This window comes from Lissotriton helveticus, chromosome 3_1 (assembly GCF_964261635.1).
Source record: "Lissotriton helveticus chromosome 3_1, aLisHel1.1, whole genome shotgun sequence".
Classification (NCBI taxonomy): Eukaryota; Metazoa; Chordata; class Amphibia; order Caudata; family Salamandridae; genus Lissotriton; species Lissotriton helveticus.
In genome coordinates, this window is record NC_136061.1 from 997,990,450 (window position 1) to 998,007,582 (window position 17,133).

Below are 17,133 nucleotides of genomic sequence, written 5' to 3' on the forward strand. Positions count from 1 at the left end.
CACCATAAAGTTTAAACATGGCACCAGAGCTCCTCTGTTGGGACCTTCAGAGTTCTCTTTCAGAAGGGGGGGCCTGTTTTTCCTTGGCCCATGGATATCTCAAGTATCATCTTAATTTAAAAGTGGGTGCCATGAAGGAGCTGTACCCCATACCCTCTGTATGTAGTCAGTTAGACGAGTGCACAGAATCAGGATCCCAGGTTCTATTTCTGTAGGTTTCTTGGTGACCAGAAAGCAGACGTAGGTGACGAAAGTATATGTGAGAAGTTGGCCTGGCATATGATGATCACTATTCTAGTGGGCACCTTGCACCAGTCGAAACGACCCTTATTGATGGTAGGTTTAAGACCACCTTTATAGAAAGCTATCATAGTGGTAGCTGTGGAGAGCAGCCTTCAGGCTAAGTCTTGAAGGAATGTAAAGCAGCTTGTTTTACCAGTCTATAATCTCTTGAATGATCAAATGTAAGAGCACCACATCAGGTATATATATAAAATATATGTATTTATTCTAAACACAACCCCTCTAGTCCCTTTATGAGGCTAGAGGCAAAAGTACAATACAAGAACTTAAATAGCACACAGTAAACTAGCAAAGTATACGTTTTGCCTTGGGGGGCCTCACAAACCATAAACTTAAAAAGTGGTATAAGAACCACGTGAGAGTTAGAAGTGAGGCCTAGAACTGCTGGGGCAACCAGGAACCACCCAAGTTAGGGACGCAGGAGACCCACGGGGGACGTGTCCAGTGTCTAAACACAGCCGCGAATCACCATTGACTTCTATGGAGGAAATTCAAGTTACAGTTATAAAGTTTTAGGACACTTAGGAGTGGACTGCAGTGACAACACTTTAGAACTAGACACTTCGAGAGTCAAGACCCATGGGAGCACTGAAGTACTCGTGTTACCTCACCCAGGGAAGCCGGGTGCATAGGTGTCTTTTCGTGTCTGGTTTCGTCGTCGATTCCAGTGGAGAACTGGTCAGAAGTGCTGCAGGCGACCAGAGGAAAAGTGTCCGGATGGACCCAAGGGTGGATCGGAGATCTGAAGAACCTGAAAGCAGAGGGGACAGAGTCTGGGTCACTAGCCAGTGACCAGGATGGCGACAGGAAGATGTCGGGTGCTTTTAGATGAAGCTTGACTCTTCAGCCACGATGTCCAGGAGGCGTAGACGACAACCAGGAACTGGATTCGACCTGTCCCACGTCGGATGTTGAGTTCTGCAGCGTCTGTATCCGGATTGGACCCAACAAGCCTTGGCAACAGCAACCCACGCAAGATGACAAGATTGGCTTAGATGCAGACCAGCAAGGTCTGAGGGACTCACCCTTTGGAGGGGAGTCAGAGCACGTCTGGAGCAACCAGGAAAGCCCTTGAAACAAAGGATTGTCCTTCGTGGGGACCCACTAGCCAACGGACTAGAGATCGCAAAGGAGCCTCGAGCTGTGATGCAAAAAGCGGGCCCATGGAGCACTCGTGGAGTGCAGGCCTCTCAGCTTCGGTGCAAAAGGTGCTCGGTGCGAGGGCAACAAATAGCCCAATGCACAACTTCGGGAAGTAGGTGCACTTGCAAACTTGCAGGATGTCCAGGAGTTCCGGTCCCAATTCTCTCATGATAGCTACATTTCTCAGCTTCGCTGGGGACTTGTGTCAGCCTCAGAGATGTCTGGAAGTCCGTGTCCTGTGTCGCAGAATCTTAGGGATCTGCCAGGAGCCTTGAAAGTGCAGACCGGCAAGATGCTTCTTTGGAGCCTGTTTGAACAGAGTAGTCACTCCTTGACCCAAAAGGAGATTTCTTCTGTCTTTCAGTCGATATGGAATGTCGAAGGTCCAAGATTTCTTCTTTGGAGTTTCGTCCAGGGTAATTTAAAATCCTAGTGACTGGGTTCCTATACTTATACAAAGTTTAGGGGTTGGACTAACTCTAGGGTCCCACCTATGGCAGGACCCCTTTGTCCAGTTTCGCGCCAGAGCTGAGGCTGAGTGCCCCAGCAACCGGTTTGAACTGGGAAATGCATGGAGCACTTTGTGTGCCCCAGGCAGTGTCTGAAAAACATTCACTGAATGCAACCCACCCTGCCCCAATACACTAAAGCCTGTCTGGGGAGGTGCTGGTACTCCCTGGGCAGGAAATCTATTGTCCAGGCCTCCCCTGTCAAAGATTCGTCCAGCAGCAGGTCAGACTCGTGTCTGTGGCAGCAGCATCCATTTTGTGATGCTGAGGCTCTTTTAAACTTCTACCGGGTATACCAGTGTGTACATGTCTTCTCCCTCTAGAAGGGTGGAATGCTACCCCGCCGCCAGAACTGGCGGGTGTGGGGGGGGGGGGGGGTAGTATTCCAAAGTGTTTGACACCAAACGCAACATGTTTTGATAAAGCCAAACCAAAGTTAGCATTAGCCGCAAGGATTATAATGCACTTAAGAGTATATGGTATGGCTATATCCTGGAACAGCTATAAAGAAGGGATTCCAAAAGCTGCAGAGGGGCTCAGCTCATGCTAGGGCACCCTCTCACACAAAACCAAGCACTCTGCCTTCAGGATTGTCAAGGCCTGCCATAGGAGTGATTTATAGGGTAATATGTGTCTAATATATATATATATATATATATATATATATATATATATATATAGATATAGATATAGATATAGATAGATAGATATATATAGGTAGAGGTATACTATATCTAATTAAGGGGTGCTTATACCACCTTACCCAGGCTGCAAGTGCAGATCTGTGGTGTCGTTTTGGAAGGCTTCCCAGGGGTGGCATAATACATGCTTCAGCCCCTGGTAGGCCTCTAGGGTAACTGTGCCCTTGGTACCTAAGGTACCATATACTAGGGACTAATAAGGGTGACCCAGTAACCAATCTGGTATGTACCTAAAGTACATGCAATCAATTTAGAGAGAGAACAGCTAGGCTGTGGTCCTGATTAGCAGGGCCACAGCCAGACTACAGTCGTTAAACCAGTGAAACACTGCAAAAAGTGGGGGTAACCCTAGGAAGCAGATCTTACTCTCCTACAGTATAGACTATTTATTTTACCTTCTGTCTTTTCACATGCTTCAGAGTAATTGTTTTATTTAGGTTCCATGCTTCTCAAAGCCATTTTGTGTAATGTTTTTAATATCTGAGGTCCTATAGGTCCCCTCCTACTCAATCTGTGTTAACTCTATTGTGCTAATGCTTACTCTTAGACAGATGAGTTTACATAGATCCAGATCTCGTCATAATCTGGGTGTGATTATAGTACTTGCCATCTGATGAGTACTGCATTTCAGCTCAGCAGCAACCATATTGGCATTATCAAAGAAGTGATGGATGGATCAGTACTGTAGAAACCTTTTGGAGAGGAGCGATGTGCATTTTGCTTTTTGCTTTATCAGGTATTTGCCTGCACAACTGATGTTGAGAAATTCCTGGGCAGGTGATGGGGGGAGAGCAAGATACATTGGTCACAATTGGAGCTTTCGCTTGGCTTCGACACTGCCCAAATAAGGACTCTACATGGTAAAAAGGTTTCAAGGACGGAGCTCCTTGGCTCACCTTAGATGACTTGGCCTGATCGGCAAAACAATCCTCAGAGAATATATGTGAGGTTTGTTACATTTAGCAAGCCAATGAAATAGCAATGTAGTTAAATAAAGAATCTTATGGTCAACAGTAGGTTTAAGGAGAAAATGAAAAATATGAGTGAAATTAAATCCCAAAGAAGCAAATGCTTCAGCAGATTCAAAGATTATGCACAAAAATAAAATATAACATTGAAAACAAATCAAATGATTTTGCATGAAAAGTTGATGGAAATTAAAAAATCACGACATTTTAATGGAGGTTTAACCAGAACTAGGCAACTCAAGTGTCTGGCTCACAGGTGCATGCTGTTGGATTGAAGTTGGGGACTAGGGCTGGGGTACTAAATGTGTGCCCCTCTAGAGCATTACTCTAGGTCACATTCCATGTCACAGTGCACACACTTGATTGGCATTTGTGCCCAACCCCCAAAAAATCAAAAACGGACATAAACTTGTTATTGGAAGAGCAGGGGAGGTGTGCACGCTCTCCAGAGCCAAAAAGGGGACCTTTTCCTTTTCGCAACAGTGATAATTTGAAATTGTTTGCAGCAAGGCTTTTGGTTCTGGACCTTCTTCAACTTCCTAGCTTTAGTCTATCCAGAGACTTGTTCTCCAGCAGACAGGGAGTTGTAGCCAGCAAGGCTTTTCTGAATTGTTCAGTGAGCCAAATCAGGATAGTGCTTCTCCCCAGTCTTGGAAAAAGGCCACAGCGGGAAACCCTCATACAGAGGCAGGATTAGCTGTTCCTGTGTTCTTTTGGCACACAAGTAGGGTTTCTTCTAGCAGAGCAGGCAAACAAGCTTTCTTCTTCCCAGTTCTCAGCCTCTGTGTGTGTGTTTTTGTAATTATTATTATATTTTTTGTTTTGTTTTTTGGTTTAGATTGACGTTGATTTCAGGTGGCACCTGCTGCCATGGTGGTAGCTGCTGCCTTTGGGGTTGAACGCTGAGTGACAGGAGTTCTACCCTTCCTCTGTAGAACTTGTTAAAATTGCCAACAACAGTTGTGATTAATGAAAATGTGCTTCCGAAGTGAGGATGTATTGCAAGTGTTCTGAGATACTAGCAGTTTTCTTCCTGCATGTCAGGGATACTTTCTAGCCAAACTAGTAGTTCTGGTATGCACTGTGACTACTTTGTCCTTTGTCTGTGCAGGCAGGAAAGCACAAACACTCATTTTCAAAGAAGGTTGATCCTTTGTCGGTGTTTTCTCTCCCTTAGAAACGTATCATTTAAATTGGTGGTGGAGTACTACACAGGTAAGAAATTTAGGATATCAATGATCATAAATCCATTAGATCAGCTAAAAACCACTTTTAGCCTTGAAACATTTTGTGTTGCATTTTAGCTTTGAAACACCCTTTTGGTTATGTCTGGGTGAACGCCACAGTAATTTATCTTCAGCAATTATAGATGTTGCTGCTTTTTAATGAGTCCACTACCTTCTTTGGTTTACTCACGTTAAGTGCTTTTTGGGAAGGTAAATATTATTACAATTGGAATTCCTCCAACTGCTTCCCTCCCTTAGACAAGGCCATTATGAAAGAAACATATAAGGAATGTGTCAGGAAGGAGATCTGTTACCAAGCAGTTTTATTCCGTCTGGTCATGAAGTAAATTCTGGGGTTTAACAGTAACAAAGGCTGTGATGGCTAACACATGTTAATTAGCCGTGGTGGAATAAAAACAATATTTTTATGGACTCCAGAGTGTGCTACATTATATAAAACTGCTTGGCAATAGACCTCCTTCCTGATACATTCCTTATATGCTTCTTTCATAATGGCCTTGTCAAAGGGAGAAAAGCAGTTGGAGGAATTCCAATTGGATATATATTGGAAAAAACAAAGGTTAAAGTAACCTTATAGTTAGATGTGATAACAATTTGTTTTTGTATAAAAGTTCATAAGCAGTGCATGGCAGGGGCACAAGTTAGTAGTGCTAACTGTATCTAGTACACTTTTCTTTTCTTCTTTAAAGTTCAAAACTTTAATGTCACTGACAAATTCACCTAACTATAACGTTACTTTAACCTTTGTTTTACCAGTGAATTTCTAAACAAAAACATATCTTTTTATCGCGCCTATCTATAACGTTATTTTAACCTCTGTATTTTTCAGTGAATTTCTACTTTTTCTTTGTTTTTTTAAAGTAAATTAATTTTTGAGTGTATATATGGTTGAATAACGGAAAAATATAGCCTGTGAATGGACCTTATTTTGAAAGGAAATGACCTCTCCTTTCAGAGCACTCTCTCAGATTATAGGTGTGGGGAGGGACTGGCTTCTCCTTTCAGACCTCTCTCAGATGACCGGTGAGTTTAGTAGTGTGTGTGTGGAGGAACTGGCCTCTCCTTTCAGACCTCTCTCTAAGGATAGGGGTGCGTAGTAAGGTGTGGGGTGGAACTGGCCTCTCCTTTCAGAGGTCTCTCTCAGATGACTGATGTGCATAGTGGCGGGACTGGCCTCTCTGCTGAGACCTAGCTCTGTAATGATGGGTCTCCGTAGTACTATGTTGGGGTACTGGCCTCTCCTTTCTGACTTCTCATTCAAATGACCAGTGTTCATAGTAGTGTGTGGGGAAGAACTTTCAGACCTTTCTCTTGAACGATGGGTGTGTGTAGTAGCTTATGTGGATGGACTGGCCTCTACTTTGGGAACTCTCTCTCAGCTAGCAGATGTACTTAGTAGGGTATATGGGGAGTGACTGGCCTCTCCTTTGAGACCTTTCTCCCAGATGAAGGATGTGTGTAGTAGGGTGTGAGGAGGTACTATCCTCTCCTTCCAGACCTCTCTCTCGGATGTGCATGGTAAGGTGTTGACAGGGATTAGCCTCTCCACAGAGACTTCTCTATTGTATAATCGATGTGCGTAATAGGGTGTGGGGAGAGATTTAAGTCTGCTCACTGCTCTTCCCAACCTAATGGGCGTAAATAGTGGGTTCGGATAAACACCATCTCCATTAACACTCCTTCCTACAGCATGTAGAAAAGAGTGTATTAAGATTGCCTACTCCTTCCTACTCTTCATGATCTCACAAGTCTCGCGAGAACGTAACAATTAAAAAAAAAGAATTAACATTCATTCATCAAAGTACTTATATCTCACAAACCTCTTCTCAATAATAAGGTGCAATATATCCATTGCTCCCTGTAGAGTGTATTTACAACTCCTCTACTCCGTTTGATTAATCACGATCCTGCAAGAGTCCAGTGAGATCATAGTTATACCTTACAGGCATCCTCTCAAAATCTAGAGGTACAGGATGCCTTTCTACTGCCCCTTCAAACAGCCCTTTTATGCAACTCTTTTACTTCATTTCCATAACACCTACAATTTATCACAGTAATGGTGGACAATTTGTTTCTAAAAAACTAATCTGAACGCTTGCGAGACTCTAGGGAGGGACACGGGAAAATCGGGGCTCTCCCCCAATCACGGGGCTCCATTTTTGAGTTTGCACGCTTGCAGGACCCTCGCGAGCCCAACCAGCCATATATCTATGTTTACATTACCCTTAATATCTCAAAAACTACTTAACAGGTTGTTAGACCCGTCTGCTTCTGAGAGTCCCCTCACCACTATGATTTCTTTTGTTCCCCTGTACCTCCGAAAATTTGTCGCTTTTTATTTGTCTACCAGGACTTTTTATGTGTTGTCTCATGGGGTTAGATGTTCCTTGATGCCCAGTTGCTCACAAGGTTTGTGGCACCTATTTACAAGGCGCCTGGCCCAAACCTGTGGCATTACAAACTGGGGTTGTCAACCTGTATAAATGAACCTAAAATGATGGACACCCTTTTTCCTCATGTGAAGTGACTCCCATTGGAGCCTTCATGAACCCTGGCCTTTTGAGGTTTTGGCGCCCTTTGTTTGGCGCGCATTTCTGACAGGAATGCCTTTATTTTCCTCAGGTATACAAAATGGCTGCTCTAGAACCCCAGTACGGTGGCTGTGAGTGTCCTAAATACCCCTCAAGAGTGCCTTGTCATTGTCACAGCCAGAGAAGGTTCTAGAACCTTCTGGCTCGTGCCAGTACCCCAGGGCACTGGCTATATAAGGCCCAGTCCCTGGCGGCCATTTTAGTTCAGACTAGAGAAGAGGAGATTAAGAGATTCCAGACTTGACACCAGATTGACACCTGCCCTGTTGACCCCTGAGGTGGCTGGTAACGCAGGCAGTAGAGCAGCAAAGGGTTGCTGGCGTTGTGTCTGACTAGCGTTCCAGTCAGCTACGTGAGAAGTGATCTAGCGCCTACAGCGCCTGCCCAGCGAGTACCTCATTGCCCCCAAAGACTGTGGCCTGATTCGTGTGCCTCCCCGCCCCCCCCGGTGGTGAACTGTGATCGATTTATCGAGGCGAGAGCAAGTTCGCCGCGACCGTCAGCTGTGCCCCTTTCGCGACAGGTGCCTCTAGAGGGGAGCTCGGACGTCTCCGAGCCCCACCAGCGTAGAGCGCTTCCTGCGTAGATTGAAGGTGAGGTGGTGCGCCGGGGCGGGGAAAGGCCGGCCTTCATTGGGCGGGACTAGCGTTTCTGCCACTCCCCAGTGACCCGGGAGCTGTAGCTGTGGGCGGGAACCACCCTGTATGCGGAAGTCGGAGGGAGGTCCGTGGAGCCCCTGAGAGCCCCGTCGCTAACGAGAGAAGTGCTGTGCCCGACTGAATCGTATTTTGATTGCAGCCGATGTGAGGTGGGCCCGTTTCTTCATAGTGAATGCAGCGTTGTGAAGGAACTGTGAACCGGCATTCATTTGACTGTGCGCGAAGGTTGTGTGACCTCTCCGGCAGCCCGTTCGTCAGTCTAAAGACTTTGAACTGGTGCCGCCTGTGCTCAAGTGGTGCTAAAGCCCGTAGGCGCGCATAGACTTCACCGGCAAAGCAGAGATCCTATCCCGGTGACCGCCGAGTGCAAATGATGTATTTACTGTGTTTCCTTGCCTTTTAGATATACGCGCATACGCCCTGAGTGATTATTAAAGAGTCCCAAACCTTATTTTGTGCTCAGAGAAGCCGTATACCCGGTCATTGAAAACAGCATAAACTGTAAGAGTTATCTTTCCCATTTGAAGCGTATTGTAATGATTCTAAAGTATTTAATTGGTGGCAGCGATACCAGAAGAAACATGTGGTTGTTTATTTAAATGAACCAATATTTATTCTGATATTTATTGTGATACTCATCCCTGAAGTTATTCTATTTATTAATACTATTTATTACCAGAACTGTATGACCAAAAGAAATGTATATGTGCTTTCCCAGTCAACCCTATTTACAACAAAGAACTTTTATATAAAAGAATCGTATTTTTCTACAGCAGTGGTGTGGTGTCCTTCTTTTTGGTGTGGATGAACAAGGAGTTATTATTGGGTCAGGGCCGGCTTAACACTACAGCCTTCACTTGCCTTGTCACTTGAGCCAAGCTACCCCCTTTGTGCTGGGCTTGCCCATCACAGGTCCAACACAGGTTAATGCCAAAATCAGAAAAAGCTCACTCTACCGGCCAAGATCTACCTTCCTGCCGAATTTGGTGTAAGTCTGTTCAGCAGTTTTTGCTGTAGCCTGTCTTAAAGAAGTGCATGGAAAATACATGGGGATTTTGCGTTTTGAAACGCCTCCTTTTTTTTTTTCTTCTCTCGGCCTGTGCTGGGCGGATCACCCGGAATCTTTCCAGGAAGGAGCTAGGCGGATTAACCTTTTTTCTTTGGAAAGTTTGGTGAAGATTCCTCAAAATGGGCCAAAGTCACTAGCAAACCAAAAACCCACTTTCTATGGAAAAGCAGGTACCTAGTGGCGAATGCCACTCTGCAATTGAGGGAGGGAGGGAGGAAAGGAAGGAAGGAAGGAAGGAGGGAGGGAGAGAGGGAGAAAGGGAGGGAGATAATATATACACACACACACACACACACACACACACACACACACTGCAGGGTATACTGGATTCAGGCATCTACGGCTGTCAAGAATATGATAGTTTCTGGGTGGCCTAAAGAACAGTCCATACCTGCCTCGCTCAAATCTTTCGCTCACGTTTCTGATGATCTCTCCATTGTTAATGATATTCTTATGCTGGGAGATTAATATGTTCCTCCTTTTGCTCTTTGCTACAGGATTTTTCAAAATTCTCATTTAGTTGTAGGAGCCACTTCAATAAAAGTAAAAGAATACTTCTGGTGGCCTCCATTAGACAAAGATATTTCTCAATGGATTGACAACTGCAAAACCTGTTAACTTTCTGATAAACACTGGAAAACCTCTAAACTCCCACTCCATTGTGTTCCTGAAGAAGCATGGTTTAAGCTCGCTATTGACTTTGTGGCTCGTTCAAGCTACTTCCTCATGACAAACGCTACATCACTGTACTAAATGAATATTATTCAAAGTGGGTTGAATTTGAATTTTGTGATACACCTAATACTCTGTCAGTGATTAATTTTGTAAGCACAGTTTTCCAATCTGAGGGTTCTCCCAGAGAAGCTGTTACTGACAATGGTACACATTTCACTTCTTCTGTAATGCAATTTTTTTTAATTGCACATGACATAAAGCATCTCGAAGTTGCATTGTATTCTTCTTCTTCTAATGGACTTGTCAAAAAAATGAAGAGGTTCATTAAAGAAGTAATACAATTCGCTTTAGCTTGTAATCTCCCTGTGGAACTTTTTCTCATACCACCAAAGCTATTTCACCTTTCAGACTTCTTAAAAAAGGGATCCAAATGGAAAGTTTTGTCCTTAATGGATTACGGTTTTGAGGAAAAATGATGATTCATGCTTGGCGTGTCAAGACAAGCATAACCTGCAAAAAAATGTTTTAGCTCAACAAAAAAATCAAAAGAAACATTTTGACTCTACATGTTCTAATACTTTACATGACTTTAAAATTGGAGATTGGGTTTTGGTCAAAAATCCTAATAGTCAAGAAAGGTGTCTCTAAGTTTTCTTTACCTGTAAAGGTTCTTGACACTTTTAAAGGTTCCCACTTTTTGAACAAAAAAGGGTGGTGGAACAAGAGGGTCCTCGTCAAGTTGACTCCTGTAAAGGCTTCTCAGATTCTTACTTCGAAGTGTACCCTTAAAGAGGAAAATATTGATTGTTCTCATTTCCCATTGGGGGCCTCATCTGATCATCCTTCTCATGCTTTAACAAATTCTCAAGCTGGTAATTTCGTACCTCCTCAGAGTACACCTTCTTTTTCAGGTTCTCGCAGAACACATCGGAATTGTTCCATACCTGCTAGATTTAAGGACTTTTATATGTCTTGATTTACATACCTTTTTATTCATTTTCTTTTGGGAGGGAGATGATGTAAAGGGTTTGTATTATGTATTTACTTACCTTCCTGTATGTCTGCAGTCTCTCGCATGTGAATATTGTATGACATACTCACTATTCTATGTTCACAGCATGCACTATTCCAAACATGATTATATTTTAAATGTGCATCGCTCGTAGTGTCTATCTTCAACGAAGCATGTCAGTTTGTGAACAGACATTAACTGCCTATGCTTCGCTGGGGATGAACGCACTCTTGTGGATAAGCTGTAATTCAGAATAAACTTCTTCTGGATCTTCAACTTCAATTGGTTTGTCTCTTCTTTCAAACCACAACGCAGCCCTCTACATGGATCCACTCCAAGACTCACACACCCACATCCAGACCCCACTCAGACACTTACGGACCCACGCACAGACCCATTCAGACACTTGCGCACCAACCCACCCAACCTATACAGCTACTCTCACACCCACTCTCAAATCTTAGTTCGGAAATAACATTTTTTTTTTTTTACAATTGTCTTAAAAAAACAAAAGTTACAGGGACGTTCTAGTTGGGGAAAAAACATTAAAAAAACATAGAAATTCCCTGCAAAAACAAAGATTACACGGACATTATAGTTAGGCTCAAATGTAACTCGTATTGAAATTTAGCGGTTATAGATACTTGAGCTAATTATAACTTACATCCACGCAGTGCACTGATTATGACCTCACGTATTACATCCCTGACGACATGGCATGTGACATAACTTCTCCTACCCCAGGCATTTTGGTGAATTGTGGTCCATGAACAGAATGGGTGAAGGGGAAAGAAGAGTGCTGCTGAAGGCACGAGCGCAATCCGAGAAATAATCTCATGGACCATTTCCAGTGGCTTACTTTTTGTTGTTGATGCGTATGGGAATAAGATTCCTCCTTCAAACGTAGGTCTGGCCTAAAGACAGCCTTACTTGTCTTGTCAACACCAGGCGGCCCAAACAACTCATACATGCATATAGAGGGCTTTTAGCCAACCCTCTTCATCCAATGGACTGCACAAATGTCATTAAATAATCCTTTCTCCCACAACGGACAAGCCCACTTGAGCCTTTGGATAGCTTCACTTTCAGCCACTGCTCTTGCCAAAAAAAATAGTCCCCAAGGTTAGAAATGTGAATGCACTTGCATTTACCACTGACTTCTAGTACCCATCCGTAGAAAGCTGTCTTCACTTCAAGGAAAGCATTGACATCTGCAATATTGACTCATCATTATAAACCAGCTTTGGCATGTAGAAAACAAACAAACATACATTTTTTTAACTAGCATATGTGAAAGATTGGAACTACATACACTTATGTGAAATAAAATATCGTAATCAGTTAAAAACCTTTCTATTTCAAAACTAGCGATATCTGTATACCTACTGTCACAAGCTGGAAGGTTTTCAAAGGCTCGGAGATACTCCTCCGGGAGGTGATCCTAGCGCGTTACAAACCCGCAAATAAATAAATAATTGGTTTACTCAACTGACATTCATGCATTTTAATTTTCCCTACCACAGCCTATAGCACAGATCTCTGGACATTAATGTAAGCAACTGAAATTATTGGCACATATGTAAAGTTCCACCTTAAAGCCAGTTTGCTAAGAATAGGGTTGAAGGCACTTGAATTTACTAGTCACTGATAGTATGTATGTGTGCTAGGGTGTGATCACAAGTTTCCCATAGTAACCAAGACATTTTGAATGTTTCAATATTGCCATTTTTTTTTTATTTAGAAGTTTTTTTATAGCGCTGGCCAGACCTGAAGGTATCGGAGAGCTTTTCAACAGTCGTCATTCGAGAGTCATACAGTCTAACAAAAAGTATAAATATAGGCTCATGTTGCTTTGAAAATTCCGCGTAATGTACCGTAATAATGCCCGAAGGTGAGGTAGTGTTCAGGTTGTGTGCCTGTTAACTTGCATCGAGCCTCCTTTGGGGAGGTGTGCCGTAAAGCAGCATTGGCATATGTATTTATCTTGTAGAAAACAAATATAAATCATTCAAGCATTCGATCAGCTAAAGTATTTCTGTACCCCTCAGATTTTTGTTGGTCATTCAAAGCAGTTACAGCTGACTCGAGAGTGACATCTAGTGGTAATTTGACTCGAGGAAATGCATCTTTGTGAAGAGCTCAACATGTATGATATAATTCGAGAAGGCCACAACCTAAAGTATTGCAACTTTGTTAAAGGATTCATGCTATGTATCGAACTTTAGTGGGACATCTCGTATCCATTTGAGGAACTTCAAAATTGTAAAGTCTTGACAGCCTCAAGAAAAATAAATTAACTGTAAAAATGCATACATTAAATGAAATGATCTTTCATCGAATGTCTTTACCTATTGTGTACAATACTGATATTGCCTTTCTGACAGAAACATGGGCTGATGAATCATCTGACAGATCTCATAAATCGTCTACCAAGTAGATATAACTTAATTCGACTGGCTAGACCCCAAAGGAGAAGTGGTGGCCTAGCCATCATGTATCATAATGACATAAAAACCATATATAAACCCCTCATTCAGCTACATTCTGAGGCTTTACTTTTCTCGCAAAAAATTTAAAATACCTTTCTTCTTAATGGATTACTTGTGTATCGCATTTCTGCAAACTTTAGTGGGCTTTATGGAAGCATGTACTTACTATCCCACCTTTAACTTTCTAGGTAATAACATTTTTCACTTGGAATGTTTTGAGGATACAAATACAGACTTGCTACTAGTTATTCTTGTCAGTTTTGACTTTAAACAATTATTTCAACAGCCGAGTCACACTGCTGGCCCTAGATAGGATGGTATTTTATCCAATCAGTCAAACATTAGAATTGATAAACTGCTACCTTTGATCTGGACGGATCATAAAGTTCTTCTGTTTAAACTTAATATCCCTATTTTCCTAACCGACCAAGCCAAAACCTAAGTGGTGAGTAATAACGGGGTATGGAAAAAAATGGCACCTCTAATTTTGATATTTTTTATTTTTTTAAATACTGCCAGCAGCTAATGACGAATTAGAACAAGCTTCAATTATATTTGATTCATGGATAAACAATGGGCTGTCTCAGCTAACCTCCCCGAAAAAGTAGTATAACTTATCAGAAAATTCCTTCTGCCCCATGGTTCTCACAAGACCTTGGGGACCTTAAGAAAAAATGTAGGCCCCAGGAACAGATATGGAGAATGCAGTATAGTCAAGAGGATAAATTAAAATATACAAATCTTATAGAGGAATATAAAAGGCTGATTAAAGTATCCAAAACAAATTTCTTCACAGATCAAATAAAAGCAGCTAGCAAGTCCTCTCAACCTTTCAAGATCCAAACAAGGTCACACCTAGTCAAGAATTTAGAAACCAAGTAGCTAGTTTCTTCTTTAGTAAAGTTACTACTATTTTTCAAGACTTCCAAAGTCAACCCATCAGTTAAGGTCATATTCCAGATACTATCATGGATATTGACATTTCAGACAGAAATTGTTCTGTTTCTTCTCCAGTGTTATCCTCATTTTAGTGTTCTATCCCGTCTCCGATACAATCGCTGCCCACCTTACCAGTATCATAAATAAGATACTGAATTCGGGTAATTTCCTGACAACATGGAAAAAAGCATCCATCCTACCTTTGATTAAAAAATCATCTCTTGTCTTCTCATATTAGACTTATCAGCCACATTCGATACAGTTGGCCACCTAACATTAATTAATCGTCTTGAGAAGATAGGCATAAAAGGAGTGGCTCTCAAATTGATCTCATCTTTTCTTACCAGTAGAGAGCAAGCAGTCATGCTTGAAGGATATACCCCTACTCCTTTTAAGCTACCCTGTGCAGGCCTGCAAGGGTCCTCTTTAAGTCCAACTCTTTTTTTTAATGCATACATCACCCCGCTTATTCAGTTGATCAGAACATTTTTTGTTTTTCGTCTGTTCATATGCCAATGATACACAGTTAGTCGTAGCAGTCTCATCTAATCCAAAAAGAGAAGCTTTGCAGTTCAGCACATGCATGAACAGTATTGCTCTGTGGATGCAACAGAACTCTCTTAAGCTTAACTCTGAAAAAACAGAGGTGCTAATGTTTGTCAACAACAATACTTTTTGGAACTCCACCTGGTGGCTATTTAATCTTGGTTTGCTACAAATTTCGGTTCAGAAGGCAATAAATCTGGGTGTCATTTTTGACAATAGATTAACCTTGCCAAACACAAGGAGATGATGGACGGAGAGCTGAAACCCTTCAGACACTCACCACCAGTCAACTATTTGCTACTGGATTCAAGCTAGCCTGGCTGACGAGGGCTGTTAGCCCGAAACCGGTCCCAGGATGCTTGTTTCCGATCCAGGGAAGACATAGCTTGGCAGTTCGGGCTAGACTGTTCCCAAGAGGCACAGGGTCAAGGCTGATTTGCATATAGCTGTGTCTGAACTGGGGTGGCAAAGTGAGCTAAAAACGATGATGGATTCAACCCAGATCTGTGACTGGGGGTAACTTGTAAATAAATTGATACTTGTATAGCGCACTACTCACCCGCAAGGGTCTCAAGGCGCTTGTACGAATACCGCTGTGGAACCCATCCTGGCTTTCCCTGTGAGGTGTCCACTCCTGGGCACCCACAAGGTGGAGGCCAGGCATCCTTAGCGTTGTGGGGGCCGTTGTGGAGATTAAGCAAGCTATTGCCCAGAGTTGCAGAGTGGGACTCCATGATTGGAATAGGCACCGAGGCGAGAATTATCAGGTCCGTGGAATTTTGAGCCCAAGACCCGCCGAGGCGGGGAATTGAACCCTGGTCCCGGGCTAGACCTCTGCATCAGGGTCTGCCGCTCTAACCATTGAGCCAAGTTGAAAAGTTTCAGCGCTCCGTCATCATCTCCTTTGGTTTGCTTTGTTCACCCTAAGTTGGCAGGATATGCCTAGACGTCGGTCCCTTGCTCACTTTGCCACTGGATTCAAGCTAGCCAGGCTGATGAGGGCTGTTAGCCCGAAACTGGTCCCAGGATGCTTGTTTCCGGTCCATGGAAGACATGCTTGGCAGTTCGGGCTGGACTGTTCCCATGAGGCACTGGGTCCAGGCCGATTTGCATATAGCTGTGGCTGATCTGGGGTGGCAAAGTGAGCTAAAAAACGATGATGGATTTAACCCAGATCTGTGACTGAGGGTGAGTGTCTGAAAAGTTTCAGCGCTCTGTCCATCATCTCCTTGTGTTTAATAGATTAACCTTCCCAGAACATTCAAATCCGTTGATCTTTTCCTGCTTCTTCAAATCTTAAAGATATTATCATTTTTTAGTACAGAAAAGCAGTAAACATTTCCTTGGTAATATTAGAAATTGATTTTTGTAAAACACTTCGTAGGATGACAAGTACGTCTTCTTAACAAATAACAGACTCTGCCAAACGCGCCAGCGAACGTTCTGCTGAATCTACCAAAATTCTGATCAGTTTCCAATTCCATCAGGGTACTTCACTGGCCTCTAATTAAGGAGCGCATTCAAATCAAACCGCTCTGTTGTGTTCATAAGAGACTACATCAAGATGGTCCATTCTTCTTGCAAAAAATGTTTATCTGGTCCCCTGTACCTTACGATCTTATACTGCCAATAAAGTACAAGTAACCAGAATAGGAAACGCCTACTGGGGTGGATGAAGCTTTACCTATACGGCAGCAAATGGTGGAATTTATTGCCAAAACACCTATGAGCTTAATTAAACCTTTTGAAATTTAGGAAGAATCTAAAACCCTGGCATTTTCTTTAGACCAATGGGCCTCTACTCCTTAAAGGACTGGATAGCTTTTTTATTTGATTATTGACAATGCTTAGGGTTCTTGCCGTTAGCGTTAAGAAGCTTATTTGGGTATAAGCGCACTTTACAAACTCATTAACATTGGTCTGTTATTCTTTTTTCGAACACAGCGAACATCATAGGTCAGTACGTGAGTCCTAGACTGACTTTACTGTAAGCAGCTATAATTTAGTGGCACACATGTATAGTGCCAGTCGAAAAACAGGTTGATCGGAATAAGGTTGAAGGCACTTATATTTGTCCAGTAACTGCTGTTATCTATGGGTTTTAGGTTGTTGTCACAAGTGTTCAATATTAATCATGACATTGAGCCAATACTGCAACTATGAATAATCATAAGCCAAATTTGGTATATTTGTTTATCCTTCAAAAAAATGCACAAATAAGTAGAGTAGGAAGCGTGTATATGTGCAATTTTTGTTGAACCATATGAAGCAGGTGGATCCAA

General features: G+C 42.6%; 1 protein-coding gene across 3 annotated transcripts in view; it reads left to right on the forward strand.

Moving 5' to 3' along the window:
* The window catches only part of PRKRA (protein activator of interferon induced protein kinase EIF2AK2), a 152,567-nt gene that overhangs the window by 42,475 nt on the left and 92,959 nt on the right, over positions 1 to 17,133 (forward strand). Inside the window, exon 4 of one of the 3 annotated variants that reach the window (XM_078681502.1) lies at positions 4,802 to 4,839. The exons of the other annotated variants lie outside the window; for them this stretch is intronic. The gene's annotated coding sequence lies outside the window, so the exon portion shown is untranslated. The remainder of the gene's footprint in view (positions 1 to 4,801; positions 4,840 to 17,133) is intronic. 3 annotated transcript variants of the gene reach the window in all.